A 27,453-nucleotide genomic window follows, 5' to 3' on the forward strand; every position below is an offset into this window, starting at 1 on the left:
ATTTTTATATTTCATGGCAGTATGTTTATTTGCATAAGTTCATTCCAATAAATTCCAACCCAAGTAAGCAGGTGAAGAGAGGCAACAAAGGGCCAGGTAGTTTATTTGAATGCCACCTGCGGGTGATGTTCCATGGTCTGAAACACAGGCCAGGGAAGTCACACCCAGCAGGGCAGGCAGAAAGTTTTTAAAGAAAGCAGGGGAGGGAGAGCAAAGGTGTACATTGGTGTGAGGATTGGCTCATCTAGGGTACGTGGGGGTCTCTCATTGGCCTTTAGCCAGGTACTGGAAAGTTACCACTAATCCTTTAGCTTGGGGGAAGGGCTCTAGTTGGGAGGGTTATTCGATCAGGCTCTGGAATGTTGTCAGACCGGAATCTGTTGGTCTCTTTGCCTCGTTTGGTGAGGCCTGAGCTTGTCCATCAGGCTCACCCCTTCCCCTGATGGCTGCAGCTTAACAATATCCACAAAGTTGAAAAAGGATATAAACATTTGGAAACAACTGCTTGCATATTTAGCATAGATTGGCAAGGGCAAAGTATCTGGTCCTTTATTTGCTTTACTGCATATGTGTGATTGTATTGGAAGGGGGTGCTTATGGAAGAAATGAGAATCATTTCATAACAATTTCCTTACCAAATCTCATGTGGAATTTTTCATGATTTTCATATTTTAATTTAGCATTTGCTAATTTTTTAGAGCTGTTCTTGTTCAAAAATAAACTACTTTTAGACAAGTACTAAGTCAGCTTTACCTTATGCAAAGCAGACATTGAAAACTGGCTTGCCATTGTAATTATAAATTTCAAGCATCTATTTTTTTCTATTGTTTTGGTAAAGGATCTGAATGTGCCCCTCTATTCCCTAAACTGTATTAAAAAATTATCTTTCTAGAACTTTAATAAAATTTAAATCAGGACTTTTTCATTTTTTCTAACTCAGCCATGTAATTACCACATACATTTATATGCTTGTGCTAATGTATGTTTTTCTTTAGGAAATATACTTATTATGTATGTGTATATATATATATATATATGAATGTATGTGAATGTGTGTTTATATGAATTCCTCACGAACCTGGAGACAGGGGTATTAATTTCCAATTTTGCATTTTAGGACAAAAAATGTTTGTGTTTTTGAGTGTCTGCAATCCTTACTTAACCCAGGGAGATCAGTTAAGAGAGATCTCTCTTTCATATATGTAGTTTCTTTTTTTTTCTTCAGGATTTCACAACAATCACTTAAATTCACTTATTGACACAAAATATTTCATAGCATGAAGCAAATATTTTCTCTTATTAGGGAGGCAATAAGAATGTTGAGTCAGAGGAGTGTTTTTATGTGTTTATACAATTCTGGTAACTTTAACTTCACCTCTAAGCAGAAAAAATATGGAGACTATTACTAATCTTGTGTAACATGGTTCATAGAAGCCCTAAGACTTTTTTTCTCTTTCTATATAAGTTGAATTAGATATTAACTGAATCCATAAATGAGAAATTACCATACTTCTCTTCTGTAAGCCAGAAGGCCCCACCAGTGAGAAATACAAAAATGTATTTTATCTCACTGCCTCCCTAAATAACAAGAATTTTAGCAAAAGTAGCAGAAACTGACCTCATTTAAGGAAAGAATGTGCTCTTCAGAAATATGACAGTATTTCATCATTCCAAAATAGATAGGCAGACTCAGGGAATTAGTTAACAATATATGGAGGGAGAAATATATATGATTTCTTCCTTATTACCAATGCCTTGTTTTCTTAGTTATTGACTCTAAATTTAATAGTTACTGTCATTTAATTAAGAATTTAAACCAGTAACAGATAGCTGTTTATCTAAAAGACCATTTAACAAAATCTTCAGGAAAGAGGAATATATGGTATTAATAAAGCTGATAATGATGATAATGATATCATAGTATCTAATATTCACTGAGTCCATGCTATCTGCCTAATATCATCTGAAGCACTATGTATGTGTAATTTCATTTCAAATTTATGTCAAAGCTATGAAAGGGTATCATTTCATAGATCCATCCGTTTCACAGCTTAGGAAACTGAGGACCAGAGAGATGAAATAATGTGCCCACCCAGTTTGTAAGTGGCAGAGTTGGGATTCAACTTCTGATCAGTCTTACTCCATGAGCCAGCACTGTACAATGAACAAGCATAGAAATATCTGAGATATTCCAATGTGAACATTCCTTCCAGAAATAAAAACCAAATATACTAATATATCTTTTTCCATGTAAGAGACCTTGGTTACAAAGTTGGAAGATGATTAGGGAAGCAGGAAAGAAACCACCAGGATGACTTTTAGGGGATGAGATCAAGTAAATTTAAAAGTTCTCCTTGAGACAAATTCACCTTAAACTATAATCATGTTGGCTGTTAGGTAGAAAGATAGACATGAACAGCCGGGGAAGGGAAGATAAGGTTCAAGGAAAAAACTGCCCAAACTTCCCAGGTAGGGGATCCCACATGAAGACAACAAAGGCTTTGCAGGGAGATAAATTCTTGCCTAGGTGCAACTGAACAAAACTAAGAACCACCCAAACACCTCTTCATAATCTCATTAAAACTGTGGTTTTGCCCTCCCAACCAATGGGCATTTCTGTGTACATTCTGGGAAAAGACAGGTGCACCAAGAGGAATAGGTGTAGAACTCAAGCTGTCAATGAAATGACCTCACCCTGTCAATCAAAGGAAGTGCTTCCCAGCCTGGTGGTGATAAGTAGATCTTTCCCTATAAGTTCAGAGCCTTTATCTTCCTTGACTCTGGCCCACTCCTCCCTTGGAGTATATGCAAATAAAACTTCGCTCTGACTTTCAATTCTTTCTTGAGGCTGGGACAAGAACCAAACAGAAAGAACTCAGCCCATAATACTGACTATATCTTCAGCTAAGACTGGGTTTTAGATGACGATAAAGAAGGAGAATAAGTATGTGGTCTAAGACTGAGTATTTATAAACTAGAGAAAAACTTCTAAAACTGGTTGTGGTGCATAATATTGTCAAATCAACCAAAACATGTTTCACATATTCATGATGACACCAAGCAAGCTCACTATTTTTAACATTATGATTCTATCACCAGCTTTCTAAGTTCTTTTTTGCTGATTTTTTAGCTGTTAAAATTGGCAAGATACTTAGGCAGCCTAAGGTGTTATTTTGAATCCACTGTTCCCATTTTATCAATAGCCTTTATTCACATTATTAGTGAGGACTGCCATCCAGTGTTCAATTTGATTAATAACAACTAGCTCTTGTAGATTCCAATAGCTATTACTTCCTAATGCTGCACTTTTTAAAAAACATAGTTAACACCAAGGTACATTTAGTTAACCTCCCTGTTCTATTAATAGAGGGAATATATAAATGACAGATACCAGAGTCTAAAATACGGTCTCCAAAAGTCCTTGATAATCTAATTTTTTTCCCTTGATGTTATAAACCAGACAGGACTAAGAAAAGGACTAAGGGAAAGGAAATGCAAATGCAATGGTATATGTAGCCTACATTTCTGTACTTGGACACGCTTGAGAAAATTAGGTTTAATAACACCTCCATAGCTCCAAGTAAACTCACAGCCAAGGTGTTGTAAGACTTGATATAAACCAAGGGAAATGTCTTTTCTTGGCAAGTGAAAACCAAGAGTTAGCTCTTTATTCGATTTCTTCATTATAATCTCAAGCTTTGTTGATGTAGAAAAGGAGCAGATTCAAAGATTAGCATTACAATAAACCCTTTTTAAATCTGAGTAATTGCTGGGTTGAAACATTTCAGATTTTTAAAGAAATGTGATTACAATGCACCTCAGATTTGGAATTGCTAGAGATTGAACTTAAACTACATGCAAGGAAATGTAGAGCACTTAGAGGGAGCATCATCAACTCATGGATTTACCTAAAGAACTTCTCTTTCATAAGGCAATTTAACCAGATCTATTTAGGTCTTCAAGGTAAATACATCTTGCATTTAAAAGAGATGTTAAGAGGCTTTGTATTATAAAGCTTGCAAAGAAGGGTATTTTAGTAAACCAGTTTCAGATAAGCAGTCATTGTACACATAAATTGTCACTATATTTCAAGTTCATATAACAATTTAAGTTAGATCCTTATAGTGTTTAGAAATACAGGCCTTGCTGCAATGAATTTATAAAACTTAAACATGATAAAAAGCATCTGCTTTCAGGTTATTTTTTACTAATAGGCAAATATCTTAAGCCATTCATTCTTCTGAATTGGTTAAACATGCCCTGTAATCTTCTGTGATAATTCGATAGATTTTATAAACACTTAGTGAGAAACAGTGGAGCATGGTGATTAACAGTATTGGCTCGAGTCAGAAACACTGCCAGGGTTGAAATTCTGGCTCTATTCTTTACTGTTTAGTATTAGAAAATTTACTTAACTTCTCTGTGCTTCTGTTTATTCTTCTGACATATGAACCTTACCTTATAAAGTTGCTGTGATATTGACTTAATTCATGTAAAGTTCTTAAAACAGTTCCTGGCATATAGTGAGTGTTTAATGTTACTGGTTATTGTTCATTAATGTAGAGCAAAGAGTCACTTCAGCCCAAGTCAGAGCATGCAGTGTCATGTGAGGTATAATGAAGTAGGGCAAGAACATGGGACAAGCAACATGATTAACTTTTCCTGGCTATGATGAAAAATGTTAAAGTATAAACAGTATTGAAAGAACAGGAGTGACCCATCTTAAGGCAAAGATTCCATTTTAAAAAGCAGAGAGTTGAGAATTAAGATTCCTAACATATTCTCTGGTAATCAGACAATAACCCACCCAATCTTAAGGCAGGGCAAGCAGTCTTAACTGGTATGGCCTCACTGCTTGAGTATAACCACCATCATGGAGAAGAACAGGTAAATAAATTCCTTGTGTTGGGTTTATTTAGCATAATTAGCTGGAGGACTGTTAACAGAAGAAAGGAAACATGGTGTCTCATCAGACATAAACATCTTGAGACCACAAATCAAGCCTACGCCCAACAACCTCCCCTCTGCCCTTTTCCCCCTTCTTAAAATCCTTAAAAGACAGAATCCCCAAACTTTCAACACACCTCCTCTCTGAGGGCACCACACTTTCCTTTCTTTAAGGGTGTACTTTCAAATAAAGCTTTCTCACTGCTCAGATACTTGCTTTATGTCTCTTCGCTATTTGATTTTATTTCCAAGTCTTCACTCATTTCTGCTTTACTCCTAATAAGTAGCTAGGGGCTGCTAAGAGCTCAGATTTGGGCCTGCATGTTTCCATTGCCTGGATGACCCAGTCAAAACTGCAGCTGTGTAAACTGCTCTTAGTAGCCTGCTTGAAAATCCCCTTTCTTTGGGAAGTTCTCAGAACATAATATCACTCCATCCTGTGCTCCGTGGCTCCCCAAATCTGGAGTAGTAGGGGCTAGTCCTCATGCTGTGTAGATCCATGTGGACACAGGATGCCAGGTGACCCTAGCTTCAGGAGTTGGCAACGGAATCTGCCCTAGGCAGAGAACTTTCCCTCTTTCTCTGCAACTCCCTGTTCTCTGCTGCCTGCCAGGCAGCTGCCCTTCCCTGCTGCTCTTGCTCTAATGAATTCCTTCCTTACCTCCACTCTTCTGACCTGCTGGAGAATTCTTCCTTGTTTGGAGTCAAGAACCCTCCCCCATCCAGGTTGAGGTTTCTCCCAGTGCTTCACCTAGTGTGCAGGGAGAGACCTCCCCAGATGCAGCTGCCTGGCAACAGTAACATGAAGACCACGTTAACTGGGTTTTTCTGTATCCTATGGAACTGATGGAAATTGATTAGTTCCTTCTCAGGACATAAAATCTGTATAGAGAAACACATGCATAGCACTAGTACCTACATTCACATCTAGAACCAAATGTTTCTAGAGTGTTACTGATGCTTGCTTTACATGTATTGTCTCATTTAATTGTAACAATACCACATATGAGGTAGTTACTACTATTATTTTCATTGTACAGATAAAGAAACTGAGATTCAGGGAGGTTAACTAAAAATTGCCCAAGGTCACACATAATAAATGACAGAGCTAGAAATTTAAACCCAATAATCTGATTCCAGACTCTGCCTTATTAGCTAGTTGGCTTTAAAAGAAGTTATCATCATTATTATCTGTACATTCTCATACTATAAACTGTAAAATTAAATAGCCTTCGTCCTGGTTGCTATTTCTCTGTCTTCTAACTCTTAGTGAGTTGCCAACATGAATCACAGTTCTGTTCAGATAATGAAGGCTTAAGCAATTTCATTACATTTTGTTAAAATATAAATCTATCTAGGCATTCCATTAAAACAGACTCTGTCAAAGCATAAAGTACAGTTCCTGGAAGTCAGCATTGAGCTTTACTTGAGAAGTTTCACTCTCTAACCCAATTCATTTTCTTGGCCAGAATTATCAGTAAAAACCATCAAATTTTCAAAAGATCATTCAACCACAAAAATATTTAACTGTAACTTTTTATTCCCTTACTGAAGTGTCCTTCTTTAAGGATGGTTAGTTGTTTGAAATGGTTTTGCTAGTAGGTCTACCATATATATGTAAGCCTAGTACTTGTTGAAAACAGAAATTAATCCTTCAGTATGCCTCCTCCAAGCCTCCCCTCTAGCTTTCTTTCTTTTTTTCTTTTTTATGAGTCCACTATTTTCCTGAACTCATGAATCATTTTATTTCTCCCTTTTTATCATCTCCTACAGCCAATCCATTATCAGACCCTTTAGTTTCTACAACCCCCATTTTCTCAATTATACCCCCTCCTTCCAATCCCACCACAACCACTCTATTTCATGTGCTCTTTATCTCTTGACTGAACTATTGCCTTGGCTTGCCTACTGGCTCCTTCATTTGGAGCCTTTGTCAATCAGCTTTATCCATTACTTGCAGAATAATTGTACCAAAATACAGTTGGAAAACATTTCTTCATTTTTGTAAATAAAACAAACATTTTCAATGCTTTCCCAGATCCTTCTCAGCTGGTACACATTTCTAACTCCAGCATTCATAATCTGAAACAAGGTGGTCCCAATGTACTTCCAATAATCTATTCCCAAAACTTTACCACATAATGTTGCTGACCATTCACTATGGTTTCACCCCTCTAATGTTTTCCCTGTTTGTGAAATGTCTATTTCTACATGTCCTGTGCATCCTGCAAAATTCATCTTAAATGAAACTTTTCTACTACCCTAACTGGATATGCTTTCTCTATCTTCTGAATCTTAATAGCAAAGCTTTGTATAGAGTTTAGGGGCCTCATTAAACTTTGTGACAGTTATTTTTCTTTTTTGTCTTTACATTCCTTTCATAAGGTATTCTAAGAATACTTGTTGAACTAAGTTTCAAGTATTGGACAAAGAAGACCAACTTCTTGCAAATGGAAGTTTGCATAAATTATACAGAGACAAGTTAGTAGCACTTTGATATTTAATTTTTATCTGATTATATGAACATGGATATTCTTTTTAAGAAATTAAACTATTTGTGACATTTATAAGCTACAGTGATGATGACATCTTTTATAACGTTGTAAGTATACATATATATTAGTGAAAATTTAACTAATATACATCAAGAAAGTCCAATCATGCCATCTGATTTAGAGATTAGGAAGTTTTTAATATATCTCTTCCCAAAGGCATTTCCTCCAAGGAAAAAAAAATGTGCATGTTTGGGACAAAATGTGAAATAATGGTAACTGAAATGTATTGAAATACATTTCACTCTATTATGGGATGTGCTGAAAGACAAAAAAGTAGGAGACAAAAAGACAAAAAAAGAAAGAAATGAAACTCAGCACTTAGTATTAGGAGACATTCTAGAAATCTAAATGACATATGGCACTGATCATATCAGAATTTCAGGCAGTTAACCTTTATTGCTAAGCTACACTCCTCTGTATTTAGTTGAGAATATGTGTTTTGCTCAAAAGATTTCATGAATGAAATCCATGAGCTCTAGCTACTAATTATTTTTGTGGTTTGATAATAATGAGAGCTAGGCAAGTTCTGCAGACCCAAATCTGAGATTCCTTCACTGCAATGGCAATCACTAGGCTCTCCCTAGGAGCAAAAGTAGACTGCGTTTGATTGGCTTTCAAGCTGTGCCTAATTACCAGTCTCCTGTCTGAAAACTTTTCAGTTATACATTCCTGACCAAGGCCAAAGAGGTCTGGAGAAGTATATTTCATGCTATTTAAAGAAAACATGAATTTTAATCAGAAGCAAGAATACCAGCAACCCTGCAAGGAAGATACTGCAGCGAATCTGCATAGAAAATGTTGAGCTCCAGGCTTCAAAGACTACTTCAAGAAGAAAAGAAAAATGTTTTTAAAATAAATAAGAGATGACAAAGTTCACTAAAAATCTGTCTTCAGTGGTGATCTTAACTGGAGACTCTCTTTAGTACATAAATATAACCAGTATTGTGTTCCTTCTTAAGGAAATGAGAAACTATTAAGTGTTTCATGACGGTCATGTGGGCCAAGATGTTTGTAATTTTAAATTGGGCCACAACTCAAAAACTCATTCATGAGGAAATATAATTGACAACTAAAGTGGTATGGTTCTATTTGTGAACTTCATTGCTATCTAGCTCTATTGCTTTAATATTCTCTCTTCAGAGGATAGTTGTGAAATTGAATTAAGTCAAGACATCTGGGACTAGTGATATCAACTGAAGAGAATACCATGTTTGGACTCAGGTGTACACCATGGAATCTTATAATATAATGTGAAAACGAGTTGTTGCAGAGTAAGCAATGTCCTCTGGATGTGCACAGAAGTCATCTGATAGCAAAGCAAGCTATAGAGTCATTTATTAAATCTACAGTTTAGGGAAGAACATTACTAAAGGGTAAATCATTGGACTATTTAAATCACTGGATTTTCTAAGAGTGCTACATACAGCCTTTAGGCATGGTGGTCAAGTTCAGAGGATATCAAAGCAAAACACCTTATTTCAACTTAATCTGTTTTTAAAGGGTAACAAAAGCTAAAAAGAACAAGACGTTTATGACCCTGCTTTTATTAATTAAACATAACCTTCTTATATATATATATATGAACTTATAGCCTTATTTGGCTTTTTAAAAAACTGTAGAAAAAGATGAATGTTTTATGCTATTTGAGCACATCATAAAATAATATCTGTTTTTTATAGAAAATATCTCCTGTCACAAAATTTCCACACATATCATCTCCTATTTAGTTAAATTACAACTAAACAATATGCAGATATGCTTTGGACAATAATGAATTTTAACATATTTTGATATTCATTTATTTGTACTACAATCCTATTAACAGTGCCAAATTCAGTGAAATATAAGATTAGCTTCAGATTGAACTGGTATAGTCCTTATATTCTTGTTTAAAGAAAATATTTGTGATCACTAAATTATTCAACCACTAAGCAGAAGGATAAGAATGCCATATTTATTCAACTTCACTTTTATGAGATGAAATGGTATAGCAAAGTTCATATAACTCAAAACCTTCTATACAAAAGTAAAAACTTAAGTTTGCTTATATTTCTTTAGAGCAAGAGACACATACAAATTAAAAATTAAATATTGCATATGGTATGACTATCCTGCTTGTGTTTACTTATTAACAATTTACTAGAATCATGGCAGATCAGCTTATGCTCTCTAATTACTCTTATCTATGTTAAGCATATTTCAAATATCTACTTTAGCTTATGAAGTTACCATGAACATCTTTGCATGTAATGCCTGCAATAGACAAATACAAAGTTGTCAAGTCTTCCAAATATAAAAATAATACCAGGGGAAATAGTTTTATAAAGGGCTAAGGGTCTCAACAGACAGGAAAGAGGAAGAAAATTAAAAGTAGAAGAAAAAATACAAACAAAACTGCAATAGCAGAAATTTATAACACATCATGCTTTCCTTCATCTCTGAGTCTCTTTGATTGGAACACTTTGTCTATGTGCCCTAAGCCCAATCCCCATGCCCTTTACCTGGCAAACTCTTGCTCATCCTCAGGTCTCAGTTTGGAAGCCACTTATTGGGAAAGGTTTGGCCGTGTCATTTAGTGCTATGGTTGTTTGGCTTCCACTGTTCATGCTCTCAGCCTTAAGAAATATAATTTATAAATATTCATAATGAATATTACTGGGACTATTAATACAAAGAGATAAAATAGTTATTTTTCAGAAAAAAAATTATTATTGAATAGAAACTAAAGTTAAAACTTCAAATATTGATCCATGAAAAATTAAACTTCATAGAAATCAAAACTAAATACCAACAACAAAGGCTAAAACTGTACATAGTTTAATTTTCACTATATAAACAACATATCAAGGTCTTGACATGGTTAAATGAACTTTATTTTTGAAATCACTTTCTTTTTTAAAATTCGTGCATGTAGATATGATTTTGATTAAAACTGTAAGACTTTTAAACTTGAAGCCAAAATATTCATGTGTCGAAAGAATAAAGTCTAACATCTATTCAATTGAAATATAGGATCAAACCTTTTATTCTTCAGCTTTATGTTCCCAAATACCGTTTGTTGTGCTATGATTAAATTTTTCATATGAAGCCCTAAAGCAGTTACTCATCTGTATGCTAGACTAAAACATAAACTTTTTGAAGGGAGGGGAAATATTACCTTTTTTTTCCCACTGTATCTTCAGTATTCTAACAAAGTGCCTAGCATATAAAAAATACACAGTAAATATTTCCTAAATGTATGACAGAATGAATGAGTTAAAGGAACATTCAGGCACTATTTGCACCAAGTCAAAAATTTAAGAGTTCAAGTGTAATGGATATAGTACATAGGAGTAGAGAGGGGATTAAAAGGAAGGAGAGTACTGAGGAACAAAATGGGTAAAGGAGTTGGAAACAGTGTGATGGGATTTGAATATCATTCCCAGTAGTTTGGACATAAATTTGTATGCACTGAGGAAGTACTGAGTTTTTGTTTCTTAAGAAGAGAGAAAAATGTTCAAAGGCATTATAGCAAGGATTGACAAACTGTGACCTATGGGCTCATTCTAGCCTGCTGTTTCTCGTAAATAAACTTCTATTGGAATGAACACACCCATGCTCACAGGTCTATTGCAGCTTTAGCACCTTAACATTAAAGATGAGTAACTGCAACTGAGACTGTGTGGCCCACAAAGCCTAAAATATTTACTATCTGGCCCTTTATGTAAAAAGTTCATCAACTCTTAATCTGTAGATCATCTCTTACAAAACAAATAATTGAAAAGAAAAGATAGATACATATCCTAAAATATTGGTTCTTCCATTTATTCAGTCTTAAAGTGATATTTAAATGCTCTTTTCATATTAAAATTTTGCATAAAGTTAGGCCATCATAATCTGGGACTTCAGTAATAGGTGCTTTGGTATGCTGGTGTTCAGTATTCTATAGTTCCCTCCATTTATGCTTTACAATTTATTTTGGTGGTTTTTTGGTTCTGTTTGCAAATGTGATCTTTTTATTTTCTATTTAACTTTGCTTTGATGGTATCTGGAAATAAAACTGAAAGTTAATGATCTTAATACTGGCCAAAATGATGAACTCTCTTATTAATTATAATAGCTGTTAGTTAATGCTCTTGAACTTTCTAGATAAAAGATCTTATTGTTTGCAAATAGTGACAATTTTGTACTTTCCTTTCCTATTTTTATGCCTATCTTTTCTTTTATTAATGTATGCACTGGAAAGAAAAGATTGGGGAAAGTACACTACTCCTCTTAGGCAATGTAAATCATATGAAATGTTGGTGTCTTGGTATCTTTTTAGAATTTAACTGAGAATAGTTACATATATTTCGTCTGCTCTTAAACTCCACAAATCTACATAGAGTTTTGATCATTTATCTCTCATGCTGATACAAAATTAATCTGAGGAATACTAGGGATAAAAGTTCCATCTCAAGGAAAATTTCTCTGTCTTTCGCTCTGACCTTTGCCCTGTTCTCAGAAATCTTTTCTGATATGGACATATGAATAGCAGATTAGCAATCTTAATCTTCTGTGACTTGAATCCTATTAGAGCCTAGGGTTTTAAAACTCAAAAACTTGGGTGTTGCCTCTTTTTTTTTCTATCTTCATTCCATCTGCTTATATAGTCCATTTTCCTAAGCAATGGAAGTTGAATGTCCACCTGAGAAACAGCAGAATTAGAGAAGAAAACAATTACATAATGTTAGTACTTCAAGAATGCTAACCTGACACAATTACACAACAAGGAATGAATAACTTTTATTCAACATAGTTCTGGAGGTCCTAGCCATGACAATCAGAAGACACAAAGAAATAAAAGGCATCCAGATTGGTAAGGAAGAAGTCAAAATGTCCCTGTTTGCAGATGACATGATATTGCATATAAAAAACCCTAAAGAATCCACCCCAAAACTATTAGATCTAATATCTGAATTCAGCAAAGTTAAGGGATACAAAATTGATACACAGAAATCTGTTGTATTCCTACATACTAATGATGAACTAGCAGAAAGAGAAATCAGGAAAACAGTTCCATTCACAATTACATCAAAAGAATAAAATAGCTAGGAATAAACCTAACCAAGGAAGTGAAAGACCTATACCCTGAAAACTACAAGACACTCATGAGAGAAATTAAAGAAGATACCAATAAATGAAAACACATCCCATGCTCATGGATAGAAGAAGTAATATTGCCAAAATGGCCATCCTGCCTAAAGCAATCTACAGATTCAATGCAATCCCTATCAAACTACCAACAGCATTCTTCAATGAACTAGAGCAAATAGTTATAAAATTCATATGGAACCACAAAAGACCCCAAATAGCCAAAGCAATCCTGAGAAGAAAGAATAAAGCAGAGGAAATTATGCTCCCTGACTTCAAGCTCTACTACAAAGCTACAGTAATCAAGACAATTTGGTACTGGCACAAGAACAGACCCATAGAACAATGGAACACACTAGAGAGCTCAGATATAAACCCAAGCATACATGGTCAATTAATAGACAATAAAGAAACCATGGATATACAATGGAGAAATAACAGCCTCTTCAACAGCTGGTGTTGGCAAAACTGGACAGCTACATGTAAGAGAATGAAACTGGATTATTGTTCAACCCCATACACAAAAGTAAACTCAAAATGGATCAAAGACCTGAATATAAGTCATGAAACCATAAAACTCTAAGATAAAAACATAGGCAAAAATCTCTCTCGACTAAACATGAACAACTTCTTCATGAACATATTTCCCCAGGCAAGGGAAACAAAAGCAAAAATGAACAAGTGGGACTATATCAAACTAAAAAGCTTCTGTACAGCAAAGGACACCATCAGTAGAACAAAAAGACATCCTACAGTATGGGAGAATATATTTATAAATGACACATCTGATAAGGGGTTGATATCCAAATTATATAAAGAGTTCATGCACCTCAACAATCAAAAAGCAAATGAGCCAATTAAAAAATCAGCAGAGGAGTTGAATAGACAGTTCTCCAAAGATGAAATTTAGACGGCCAACAAGCACATGAAAAGATGCTCCACATCACTAATCAGCAGAGAAATGCAAATTAAGACCACAATGAGATATCACCTCACATCACTTAGGATAGCCACCATCCAAAAGACAAACAACAACAACTGTTGGTGAGGATGTGGAGAAAGGGAAACCCTCCTTCACTGCTGGTGGGAATGTAAAGTAGTTCAACCATTATAAGAAGCAGCATGGAGGTCCCTCAAAAAACTAAAAATAGAAATACCATTTGACCCAGGAATTCCACTCCTAGGAATTTTCCCTAAGAATGCAGCAGCCCAGTCTGAAAAAGACAGATGCACACCTATGTTTATCACAGCACTATTTACAATAGTCAAGAAATGGAAGCATCCTAAGTGTCCATCAGTAGATGAATGGATAAAGAAGATGTGGACATATACACAAAGGAATACTATTCAGCCATAAGAAGAAAACAAATCCTACCATTTGCAACAACATGGATGGAGCTAGAGGGTATTATGCTCAGTGAAATAAGCCAGGCGGAGAAAGACAAGTATCAAGTGATTTCACTCATCTGTGGAGTCTAAGAACAATGAAAAAACTGAAGGAACAAAACAACAGTAGACTCACAGAACCCAAGAATGGACTAACAGTTACCAAAGGGAAAGCGACTAGGGAGGATGGGTGGGAAGGGAGGGATAAGGGGGAAAAGGGGCATTATGATTAGCATGTATAATGTAGGGGCCAAGAACATGGGAAAGGCAGCATAACACAGAGAAGACAAGTAGTGATGCTACAGCATCTTACTGTGCTGATGGACAGTGACTGTAAAGGGGTATGTGGTGGGGACTTGATAATAGGGGGAGCCTAGTAACCATAATGTTGTTCATGTAATTGTACATTAATGACAGCAAAATTAAAAAATACGAAAAAAAACAAGGAATGAATAAGCCTTCAAGAAAATGGTTATTACTACAAAAAACCTGATCTGTGGCATCTAAATGAAATGCAAAAGAAGCTCACAGATATAATCAAATTGAAACTGAATTCAACCACTAATATTGACTAAAGCACAAACAATAAATCAAAACATTTAAACCCAAATGCAAAAATGGAACTAGATATTGAAGTCTTTTGACTTTATATAACAAGGAACACTAGAGGGCTACTTGGATTTCAGGAGGCAAGAAAAAGGATTATGTGTTTCATGTTAGAACAGTGGTCTAAATAGGTACTGAAGATGAATATCAGTCCATCTTTCATACTTACAAAGACTCCTGACCAATTGATTAAAAAAATCAATGTACAAACACCTAGAGGATTTCAGGTTGTTAAGTGGCAAACAAAATGGATTTATTTTAAAAGTCAAACCACAATTAAAAGGACTGTTATTCTCTGACCTTTTATATAGGGAAATGATGCTGCAAGTTTACTGCCGGAATGCTTCCAACATGCCTGCACACAAAATACTAGCAAGAAAAATTGTCACTAGGCTGGACCCTAAAGATGATTTCTGACAGTGTTACTTCGCAAGAATGTAGGTAGGACTTTTTGACAAAAGAGGGGACCTTCCAACTTTTCTTTTATTTAATAAAATAAGATGAATCAATAATGGTTTAACATTAGAATGTTTTTATCTAGTTTCACAGAAAAGCAATAAGGATGGACATAAAAAAGTATTTTTCAGAAATGAGTATTTTTAAAACTATTCAAAGTTCAAAAAGTAGACTGTACAATTAATCTACTGGATAACGTTTCTTTAATAAGATACTGCTTTTTTGAAAAGTAGGGAATGGAATATCGAAGGCAATTTTTTTAGTCTTATTTCACCCCTCTAAGTCTCAAAAATTGACAAGGCATGGGTGTAAGGAAAGAAAGATTAAGATTGCAGGGTTACTCACTGCTTGCATTAAGCAAATATCAAGGCTGATAGTGCAAAATATTCCCCTCCTCTCTGTGGCCCTATCACATGACTCTTCTTTAGCCCAAGGGGAATCAAACTGAGATAGGGACCATGGGTGTAGTCAGAATAGGGAGAGAGCCTCTGGAAAAAGCAAGGCAAGATATTTGCAGTCAGAGCAATGTAACTACATGCAAGGAAACCCCCTACCAAAACTCTGTGTTAAACATTAAGCTCTAGAGTCATTCTTCAGTGAGATCAGTTGATACTTCCCAGATAAAGGAAAATAGCCCATGTTTTTTTATTATGCTAATTGTTTGTAATCACATGTAAGATTCACTTTAGCATGCTATAATATCTCATCAAGGACAAACACCCTAAGGCCACTTTTAACAAGTCCACACACTAAGCCCTTTATCAGTTTCCCCAAATCCTCAACTGTTTATAAATTCCCTAGACAATGCACCACCCTGGGCTCTCTTGCCCCTTCCTGGCCTGAGCCAGGCGCTCTTTCCTATCACTTTATTTCTAAATAAAAGCCTTTTCCCTGGCTCTCCTACCTTTGGTGTTTGCTAAGTTCATTCTTTGACTCTGCAAACAAGAACCCGGCATCAAAACCAAGATATGTGTAGAAGGTCAATAAACAGGACCAACCTTAGTAAAATGTATGAAGTAGTTAGGTTACCTGACACTCTCCCAGAGTCATTTCCTTTCCTTTTTTCACTCACTTTTCTTGCCCAAGTTCACAAGGTATTCCAGGCTAGCCTGTTTTGTAGAAAAGCATATGCTAAAATTATTGAGTGAAAAATTAGTGGCTCCTGACTTGCCTATCTGATATTAGTATTTTAAAGGAGGGCATTAAGAAGATGAAATCTGATTGTAGAGGCACTCATAGGCTAGGTTACATCCTACAACACAAGAAAGTGTGTACCTGATGATGGAAAAGAGTTTTGACATCATCCCTTGTACTTCCATTTCTGTCACATCTCAAATACACATTCACCATTCTCCGTTATAATCTATAGGAATGATCAAAGGCAGTTTAAATTTCAATACACAGTTAAGAAAACCACCTAAATATTTAAATCCAAATGTTTAAAAATTATGCAGTCATAGTAAATCAATCATTTAAAAATATTTCAGGTCATGGGAAAATATCAGTGGGAAAATATTGATAGTATTACATATGAAAATGCAATCCACAAAAGCATATTCAGTAAAATTTCAATTTTGATAAGACATTGTTAAAATCAAAATTAATTTACATGTGCAAATATAAAAGCTTAACAGAAATATATTAATATGTTTAGTAGTATTTAACAGTGCAACTTTGTGGTTACACCAGAAAATGAGAGGGAAATCTGCAGAGATACTACTCCTAATTGTGTTTCTTTTATTCATGAAGATGACTATAATGGGGTTTGCTTTTATTCCATAAATTGATGAATGTTTTCTTTTTAATACACCATAGCTTATGCCACTTTACTAGATACAGACTATTCTTTTTGTCCTTGGCATCAAATGGTTGAATCCAAAGAGTTACCAGGTTTGCTATTTGTTTTATTTTTAATATCATATTTTTCTCATTATAAAGGTAATATGTGTTTATTTCAAAAAATTTGGGGAAAACAGAAATGTGCTCAGATCTCACCTGCAATTTTACCACCTGGGGATCACATTGTTAGCATTTAATGCATCTGTATCCAGTCTTTATTCTATGTATATGTTACACTAGCAGTAATAATTATATAGTTGCATATATGTGTATATGTTTATGTATGTGTATGAATGTATACTACAAAATTAGGATCATGCAATGTATATCCTTTTTCATCCTGCTCTTTTTTATTAAATATTATATGTATGTGATTTCACATATAAAGACGTGATTATTGGCTGCAAAGTTTTCTGGAGTATAGCTGTGTGAAATGGCCCCAACTGCTGATCAATTAGTTTCTCTCTAGCTTTTCAGTGTTTTCCAAGATTCTTCAATGAATATCCTTGTACACAAATATTTACATTTCTGATTATCTCCTTAAGCTTAATATCTGTAAGTGAAATTGCTGAGACATTGGGTATATTTATGTATAACATTTGTTATGTTTTGTGAAATTACATTCTAATGTTATCACTATATTCCTTTCAATTTTCTGTGAAAGGCCTATTTCATCAAATCCTTACCAAGATTAAGCATACCGAAGTTTCCATCATTATGTATCTAATTGAAAACAAATATTTTCTGATTATAATTTTCTTCATTTTGCATTTCTTTGAACATTTTGTCATATTTAGTAGCCATTTATTTTCATTGTTATGAATTTCCCGTTTGTTACTCAGAAAATCATTTTATAAAAAGCACTCTTCTTTCCCTCCCATTCATCATATATGAGAAAGAGATAGTGGTTTTTGAGGTTTAAATGAATGATGATATGTAAAACTTTCAAAACAGTGGGTATCACATAGTTTATTAAATGTTAGCTATTTTTATTATTATTATTATTATTAGGTCATTCATCTTTTCCTTTATTTGTAAGAAGATTTTATGTATTGAGAATGTTCACATTTTATCTGCCATATCTGATGCAAGTATATGTTTCAGTTAGTTTAATTTGGTTTTGTTTTCTTACTGCATATCATTAAATATATAGAAATTTAAAATTTCTATGTACCCAAATATAATGCAGTCTATTGTGCAGTTTGTTTTGTTTTACTTAGATGTATAATAAAAGATTAACCTTGTACAGATAAAGGTTTGCACTAAGCAAGGTTTAATCTTTACTCCTGGGAGGTAACCTCTAAGTCCTTGGAATTGTCCTGCTTGATAAGAATATCTTTGCTTATCTGAAAGCCTTGGGCCATGCCAGATAGTCTATACTAATAATGTGATTTATTGTTGGGGTTGTGGGTTCAGGCCAGGTGGTATCAATGCAATCTCTGGAGGGGTCAAAGATTGAGGTATCCATGTAGGTAGTCAACCATGTCTGTGTCTGAATGCCAAGGCTTGGGTGAGCTTCCCTGATTGGTAGTGCTTCATACATATTGTCACATATTATTTCTAGGAGATGTTATCAATGTCCACAGGACCATACTGGGAGAAGATAATGAAAAACTAACACATGGAATTCTCCTGGATCCTACCCTATGAGACTTTTCTTATTGCTGCTTTTAATTGGTAAATGTTCACTGTAATAAACTATAACTGTGACTATAAAAGCTTTTTGAAGTTCTTGGAGTCTTTGCATATTATTGAACCTGATAGTAGTCTTGGGGAGCTCCGAACTGGCAGTGGATATCAGAAGTAAGGGTGGTCTTAGGGACTCCAGAATTTTGGAGTAGGAAATATACCTTTTCCACCCTGAATCAAATACAAATTCACATATGCCTAGGTATAGGCTTTTTCCCACTCTTCATTAATTATATCTGACTCTTTATGTCATCTGTTATTTATTTTGGTACATTTTGTGAAATAGAGACCTAAATTTGTTTTTGTTTACATATAGTTAGCCAGTTAGTCAGCCCTGTCAATTGACTAAATCATTCTTTACTCATTGATATAAAATGCTTCAATTATCAAATACCAAAATATCTAGGCCTTCTATGCTATCCATTGAACTATTTTTGTGTTGATCTCATATTATTTTACATATTGCTACTTTATAATATATGTTATTTTTTCCACCCCTGTAGCTCTAGGCCAGAGGGCTTTCCCAGTTCCAGGCAAGTTCACTCTACTTTTGGTGAGACTGAACAACAGCAGAACATTGGGGGTAAGAGGATTTATGCCAAGCTTTATTCTCATGATAGCAGTGAGATAAGGAAGCAGGAGGGAATACTCCCTGCCCAGTTAGAGTAGAGTGTGGGCCCTGGAAAAGGACAAAGTCCTACTGAGGCTTCAGGAATGTACAGGAATAACAGGGTGTTTAAGGTTGAAACAATGTAACAACGTAGCCCCCCCAACAGGACACAGTGATATGGAACAGCTTGCTGACCATAGTCCTGTAGGCACATTAGTTTACAATAGGGTAACCTGGTAACCTTTAATGAGACAGGTTAAAACACAGCTAGCATTCTGGCTGAACCTATAGGAAACTAAAAGCTCCCACTGCAGCAGGCATAAAACCCTAGACACTGAGACCCCATGCGGCAGCCTTTGCCCCTCCCTGCACCTGTTGGGAGTTCCATACTTTCTCTTATCCTGCATAAAACTATCTCTGTAAATCTCCTACCTTGTTGGTTCACAAAGTTCATTATTCAACTCCACGAACCCTGGTATCAGCAGGTTGAGCATTAGGATCACGTCTGCATCTGGCAAGCCTGCATGCAGCAAGCCTGTCTCTGTCTCTGCCTCAGCTCCAGGTTCTGCCTCTACTCCAGATTCTCTGCTGAGCACTGCGTAAAGCTTTTTATATAGCAGCACAGGCAATAATGGCTTTTTGCCAACACATGTGCAAGCATGAGCCTGTACAGCAAGCTAAGTATTACATCATTGCACTTTCACAGTGGGTGAGTAGATTAGGATCAGTTGAGGACCCTGGCCATGGACCTTCCATTTCCCCTACAATGCCTTATTACTGGTTTTGGAATATAATCATTATGCTGACATGATAATTACAATAAAGACAATTCTAACATCTAAAATTTATTGGCTACTAAGAGTCCAGTTCTTTTATAAGTGCTTTATGTGTACTAATATATTACATGTTCAAAATAGTAAAATGAAGTAGGTATTATTTTTCCCCTAGTTTACACATAAAGAAGCATTAAGAGGATAAGTGACTTGGCAAAGAACACACAGCTAGTTATGGATAAAACAGATTCAAACCTCAACAGTCTTGCCTTCAGAGCTCTCACTTTATATTGTCCTTGGATTTTATTGCCTACTGATTCTTCCAGATGAAACCCTTTGCATGACTTTTAGGGCCTTCAGTGCAAGTGTACTCTATTTGAATAATCTCTATTAAAAGCTACCCTTATTTGGCTTGTCTCTGATATCCAGGGGGCTTGAATGCTATTTACTTTGATTTGAGGATTTTATCTTTCCTAAGCACACACCCTTTCATTTGTTTCACTATTAGAATTTGGGCTAACCAGCTGCTAAATTTACCAATTTGAGATGATGGCTCTTCCAGGCCCTATTACCTAAGGAAAAATGGCTTCCATTTTTCTCCTGTTTAAAGAACTAAACTAAAGCACAAAGGACATGACTATATATTCCCTAGCACTCTAATTATGTCAGAAAAATCCAAATCCATTGGCCATAAGGTTATTAAATGACAAGATGCATAGCATCTATGCTTAGAGAATAGTGCTAAATAGAAACTCTTATGGCACTATGCAAATGTGTGTTCACGGCCTTAGTGTGGTTTCATGTGGGGTAGAGGGATATTGCATATCAGTTTGAATTCCTTGCAGGATAACACTCTTTGCATTAAAGGGTTAGGGTAGTTAAAACTGTTTCTGTCTTCAGAGTATGAAGAAAGAATGCAGCTGTCAGAGCAGCAGAGAGCTGATCCCTGCAGAGAGAGCAGAGACAGTATGTTGGTTTGAAGGAGTTTTAGTATTACATGCTCAGTCTATGAATTTACAAATAAATACTCAAACCATAACAATGTACTTCAAGAAAGTGCATAACCTGAGACCAAATCTTAATAATAAGCATTATCTACTTAGCAAGGTATGGAAAATCTCAGTGCAAGCAAAGCCATAAGGACCAAGAACATTTGGAACTCAAAGAAGAAAATTTCAAGCAGACCAGAGCAAGCATCTCCCTACTTATACTAGACGGGCTATTGCCAGAGACATGCATATATCAGAACTCACTGCATATACTTTACCATATATAGCTTTTTCTATATACCAGTATTCATAGCAGTTCATATTAAGTGAGTAGGGGCCTCTGAAGTATTGAAGAACAGCTCTCGCTATTGTGGTATATAAAGAAGTCCTCTAGGCATGCAGCTACCAGGAAAAGGAAGTAGAATAAAAATGCTGCTGACCAGAACAGGCAAAAACTTTTAATTAGTCCCCTTTTCTCACTGCACTCCTTACAAAATGTTGAATGGCTGTATTATACATTGAACTGAAGTGTCTAATACAATCACTAGGGTATGTGTCCCTTTTACGGTTTCATGGCTTACATTCAGGTGTTTGATCCATTTCAAGTTTCCTTTTGTGTATGGAGTTAGACCGTAATCCAGTTTCATTCTCTTACATGTACCTGTCCAGTTTTGCCAACACCGGCTGTTGAAGAGGCTGTCATTTCCCCATTGTATATCCATGGCTCCTTTATCACATATTAATTGACCATATATGATGCTTGGGTTAATATCTGGACTCTCTATTCTTTTCCACTGGTCTATGTGTCTGCTCTTGTGCCAGTACCAAATTGTCTTGATTACTGTGGCTTTGTAGTAGAGCTTGAAGTTGAGAAGCATGATCCCACCCTGCTTTATTCTTCCTTCTCAGGATTGCTTTGGATATTCGGGGTCTTTGGTGGTTCCATATGAATTTTAGAACTATTTGTTCCAGTTCATTGAGGAATGCTGTCGGTATTTTGATAGGGAATTCATTGAATCTGTAGATTGTTTTAGGCAGGATGGCCATTTTGAAAATATTAATTCTTCCTAGTTAAGAGCATGGGATGAATTTCCATTTATTAGTTTCCTCTTAAGTTTCTCTTAAGAGTGTCGTTTTCAGGGTATAGGTCTTTCACTTCCTTGGGGAGGTTTATTCCTAGGTATTTTATTATTGTTGATGTAGTTGTGACTGGATTTGTTTTCCTGATTTCTCTTTCTGCTAATTCATCGTGATTATATAAGAATGCAAAAGATTTCTGTGTATTAATTTTGTATCATGAAACTTTGCTGAATTCAGATATTAGTACTCATAGTTTTGGAGTGAATTCTTTTTTTCTTTAGAGAATGGTATTTACTTGTCAAAAAAATTACAAGGTATCATGTTGCATAAGCATTATTTTTTTCCATTTTGTTATCATTAATCTACAATTACATGAAGAACATTATGTTTACTAGACTCCCCCCTTCACCAAGTCCCCCCCACAAACCCCATTACAGTCACTGTCGATCAGCATAGTAAGATGCTGTAGAATCACTACTTGTCTTCTCTGTGTTGTGCAGCCCTCCCCATGCACCCCCCCATATTACACATGCTAATTGTAAGGCTCCCTTTCTTTTTTCCCACCCTTATCTCTTCCTTCCTACCCATCCTCCCCTTCCCTTTCCCTTTGGTAACTATTAGTCCATTCTTGGGTTCTGTGATTCTGCTGCTGTTTTGTTCCTTCAGTTTTTCTTTGTTCTTATACTCCACATATGTGTGAAATCATTTGGTACTTGTCTTTCTCCGCCTGGCTTATTTCACTGAGCATAATACCCTCTAGCTCCATCCATGTTGTTGCAAATGGTAGGATTTGTTTTCTTCTTATGGATGAATAATATTCCATTGTGTATATGTACCACATCTTCTTTATACATTCTTCTACTGATGGACACTTAGGTTGCTTCCATTTCTTGGCTATTATAAATAGTGGTATGATAAACATAGGGGTGCATCTGTCTTTTTCAAACTGGGCTGCTGGATTCTTAGGGTAAATTCCTAGAAGTGGAATTCCTGGGTCAAATGGTATTTCTATTTTGAGCTTTTTGAGGAACCTCCATACTGCTTTCCACAATGGTTGAACTAATTTACATTCCCACCAGCAGTGTAGGAGGGTTCCCCTTTCTCCGCAACCTCGTCAACATTTGTTGTTGTTTGTCTTTTGGATGGTGGCAATCTTTTATGGTGTAAGGTGATATCTCATTGTGGTTTTAATTTGCATTTGTCTGATGACTAGCGATGTGGAGCATCTTTTCATGTGTCTGTTGGCCATCTGAATTTCTTCCTTGGAGAAGTGTCTGTGCAGCTCCTCTGCCCATTTTTTAATTGGATTATTTGCTTTTTGTTTGTTGAGGTGCACAAGCTCATTATATATTTTCCATGTCAACCCTTTATCAGATCTGTCATTTATGAATATATTCTCCATTACTGTAAGGTACCTTTTTGTTCTGTTGATGGTGTCCTTTGCAGCACAGAAGCTTTTCAGCTTGATATAGGCCCACTTGTTCATTTCTACTTTTGTTTCCCTTGCCCAGGGAGATATGTTCATGAAGAAGTTGCTCATGTTTATGTACAAGAGATTTTTGCCTATGTTTTTTCTAAGAGTTTTATGTTTTCTTGACTTACATTCAGGCCTTTGATCCATTTTGAATTTACTTTTGTGTATGGGGTTAGACAGTGATCCAGTTTCATTCTCTTACATGTAGCTGTCCAGTTTTGCCAGCACCATCTGTTGAAGAGACTGCCATTTCCCCATTGTATGTCCATGGCTCCTTTTTCAAATATTAATTGACCATATATGTTTGGGTTAATGTCTGGAGTCTCTATTCTGTGGCTCTGTTCTTGTGCCAGTACCAAATTGTCTTGATTACTGTGGCTTTGTAGTAGAACTAGAAGTTGGGGAGCAAGATCTCCCCAACTTTATACTTCCTTCTAAGGATTGCTTTGCCTATTCGTGGTCTTTGGCAGTTCCATATGAATTTTTGAACTATTTGTTCCAGTTCATTAAAGAATGCTGTTGGTAATTTGGTAGGGATTGCATCAAATCTGTCTATTGCTTTGGGCAGGATGGCCATTTTGACAATATTAGTTCTTCATAGCCAGGAGCATGGGATGAGTTTGCATTTGTTAGTGTCCTCTTTAATTTCTCTTAAGAGTGTCTTGTAGTTTTCAGGACATAGGTCTTTCACTTCCTTGGTAAGGTTTATTCCTAAGTATTTTATTCTTTTTGATGCAATTGTGAATGGAATTGTTTTCCTGATTTCTCTTTCTATTAGTTCATTGTTAGTGTATAGGAAAGCCACAGATTTCTGTGTTTTAATTTAGTAGCCTGCAGCTTTGCTGTATTCTGATATCAGTTCTAGTAGTTTTGGAGTGGAGTCTTTAGGGTTTTTTATGTACAATATCATGTCATCTGCAAATAGTGACAGTTTAACTTCTTCTTTACCAATTGGGATTCCTTGTATTTCTTTGTTTTGTCTAATTGCAAATGGCTAGGACCTCCAGTACTATGTTGAATAACAGTGGAGAGGGTGGGCATCCCTGTCTTGTTCCTGATCTCAGAGGAAAAGCTTTCAGCTTCTCACTGTTCAGTATGATGTTGCCTGTGGATTTATCATATATGGCTTTTATTATGTTGATGTACTTGCCCTCTATACCCATTTTGTTAGGAATTTTTATCATTAATGGATCTTGAATTTTGTCAAATGCTTTTTCAGCATCTATGGAGATGATCATGTGGTTTTTGTCTTTCTTTTTGTTTATGTGGTAGATGATGTTGATGGATTTTCGAATGTTGTACCTTCCTTGCATCCCTGGGATGAATCGCTCTTGGTCATGGTGTATGATCCTTTTGATGTATTTTTGAATTCAATTTGCTAATATTTTGTTGAGTATTTTTTCATCTTCATTCATCAGGGATATTGGTCTGTAATTTTCTTTTTTGATGGTGTCTTTGCCTGGTTTTGGTCTTAGGGTGATGTTGGCTTCATAGAATGAGTTTGGGAGTATTCCCTACTCTTCTATTTTTTGGAAAACTTTAAGGAGAATGGCTATTATATCTTCTCTGTATGTCTCATAAATTTCTGAGGTGAATCCATCTGGCCCAGGGGTTTTGTTCTTGGGTAGTTTTTTGATTACTGCTTCAATTTCTTTGCTGGTAATTGGTTTGTTTAGATTATGTGTTTCTTCCTTGGTCAGTCTTGGAAGGTCGCATTGTTCTAGGAAGTTGTCCATTTCTCCTAGGTTTTCCAGCTTGTTAGCATATAGGTTTTCATAGTATTCTCTAATAATTCTTGGTATTTCTGTGGGGTCCATTGTGATGTTTCCTTTTTCGCTTCTGGTTCTGTTGATGTTTGTTGATTCTCTTTTTCTCTTAATAAGTCTATCTAGAGGCTTATCTATTTTGTTTATTTTCTCAAAGAACCAGCTCTTGGTTTCATTGATTTTTTCTATTGTTTTATTTTTCTCAATTTTATTTATTTCTTCTTTGATCTTTATTATGTCCCTCCCTCTGCTGACTTTAGGCCTCATTTCTTCTTCATTTTCCAATTTCCATAATTGTGATGTTAGACTATTCATTTGGGATTGTTCTTCCTTCCTTAAATATGCCTGGATTGCTATATACTTTCCTCTTAAAACTGCTTTCGCTGCATCCCACAAAAGTTGGAGCTTTGTGTTGTTGTTGTCATTTGTTTCCATACATTGCTTGATCTCTATTTTGATTTGATTGTTGATCCATTGATTATTTAGGAGCATGTTGTTAAGCCTCCATGTGTTTGTGGGCCTTTTTGCTTTCTTTGTATAATTTATTTCTAGTTTTATACCTTTGTGGTCTGAAAAGTTGGCTGGTAGAATTTCAATCTTTTTGAATTTACTGAGGCTTTTTTTGTGGCCTAGTATGTGGTCTATTGTGGAGAATGTTCCATGTGCACTTGAGAAGAATGTGTATCCTGTTGCTTTTAAATGTAGAGTTCTATAGATGTCTATTAGGTCCCTCTGTCCTAGTGTGTTCTTCAGTGTCTCTGTGTTCTTACATATTTTCTGTCTAGTGGATTTGTCCTTTGGAGCAAATTGTGTGTTGAAGACTCCTAAAATGAATGCATTGCATTCTATTTCTTCCTTTAGTCCCATTAGTATTTTTTTACATATGCTGGTGGTCCTGTGTTGGGTGCATATATATTTATAATGGTTATATCCTTTTGTTGGACTGACCCCTTTATCATTATGTACTGTCCTTCTTTATCTCTTGTTACTTTCTTTGTTTTGAAGTCTATTTTGTGTGATACTAGTACTGCAACACCTGCTTTTTTCTCCCTGTTGTTTTCATGAAATATCTTTTTCCATCCTTTGACTTTTAGTCTGTGCATGTCTTTGGGTTTGTGGTGAGTCTCTTGTAAGCAGCATATAGATGTGTTTTGTTTTTTTATCCATTCAGTGACTGTATGTCTTTTGACTGGTGCATTCAGTCCATTTACGTTTATGGTGATTATTGATAGGTATGTACTTATTGCCATTTCAGGCTTTAGATTTGTGGTTGCCAAAGTTTCCAGGTTACTTTCCTTACTATCTAAGATCCTAACTTAACTCACTTAGTATGCTGTTACAAACACAATCTAAAGGTTTTTTTCTGTTTCTCCTCATTTTTCTTCCTCCACCATTCTTTATATATTAGGTGTCGTATTCTGTACTTTGTCTATCCCTTGATTGACTTTGAGGATAGTTAATTTAATTTTACATTTGCCTAATAGTTAGCTGTTCTACTTTCTTTACTGTGGTTTTATTACCTCTGGTGACAGCTATTCAACCTTAGGAACACTTCCATTTATAGCAGTCCCTCCAAAATTGACTATAGAGATTGTTTGTGGGAGGTAAATTCTCTCACCTTTTTTTTATCTGGAAATTGTTTAATTCCTCCTTCAAATTTAAATGATAATCTTGTCAGATAAAGTAATCTTGGTTCCAGGCCCTTCTTCTTCATGGTGTTAAATACATCATGCCACTCCCTTCTGGCCTGTAAGGTTTCTGCTGAGAAGTCTGATGTTAGCCTGATGGTCTTTCCTTTGTATGTGATCTTATTTCTCTCTCTGGCTGCTTTTAATAGTCTGTCCTTATCTTTGATCTTTGCCAGTTTTATTACTATATGTCTTGGTGTTGTCTTCATTGCATCCCTTGTGTTGGGAGATCTGTGGATCTCCATGGCCTGACAGACTATCTCCTTCCCCAGACTGGGGAAGTTTTCAGCAACTACCTCTTAAAAGGTACTTTCTATCCCTTTCTCTTTCTCTTCTTCTTCTGGTATCCCTATAATGCGATTATTGTTCATTTTGGATTGGTCACACAGTTCTCTCAATATTCTTTCATTCTTAGAGATTCTTTTTTCTCTCTGTGCCTCAGCTTCTTTGTATTACTCTTCTCTAGTTTCTATTTCATGGATC

The 27,453-nt window shown here is 35.6% G+C and overlaps 1 long non-coding RNA gene across 1 annotated transcript in view; it reads right to left on the minus strand.

Annotated features, from left to right (window-relative positions):
- LOC118969456 (uncharacterized) overlaps nucleotides 1-19,762 on the minus strand; it is a 30,873-nt gene extending 11,111 nt beyond the window's left edge. Inside the window, exons 1-4 of the long non-coding RNA XR_005057381.2 lie at nucleotides 19,633-19,762; nucleotides 16,338-16,425; nucleotides 16,092-16,171; nucleotides 10,004-10,117 (exon numbers count right to left, since the gene is read on the minus strand). This is a non-coding gene — a long non-coding RNA (uncharacterized lncRNA). The remainder of the gene's footprint in view (nucleotides 1-10,003; nucleotides 10,118-16,091; nucleotides 16,172-16,337; nucleotides 16,426-19,632) is intronic.
- Nucleotides 19,763-27,453: the final 7,691 nt, after the last annotated feature.

The sequence above is a fragment of the Manis javanica genome, chromosome X, assembly GCF_040802235.1.
Source record: "Manis javanica isolate MJ-LG chromosome X, MJ_LKY, whole genome shotgun sequence".
Classification (NCBI taxonomy): domain Eukaryota; kingdom Metazoa; phylum Chordata; class Mammalia; order Pholidota; family Manidae; genus Manis; species Manis javanica.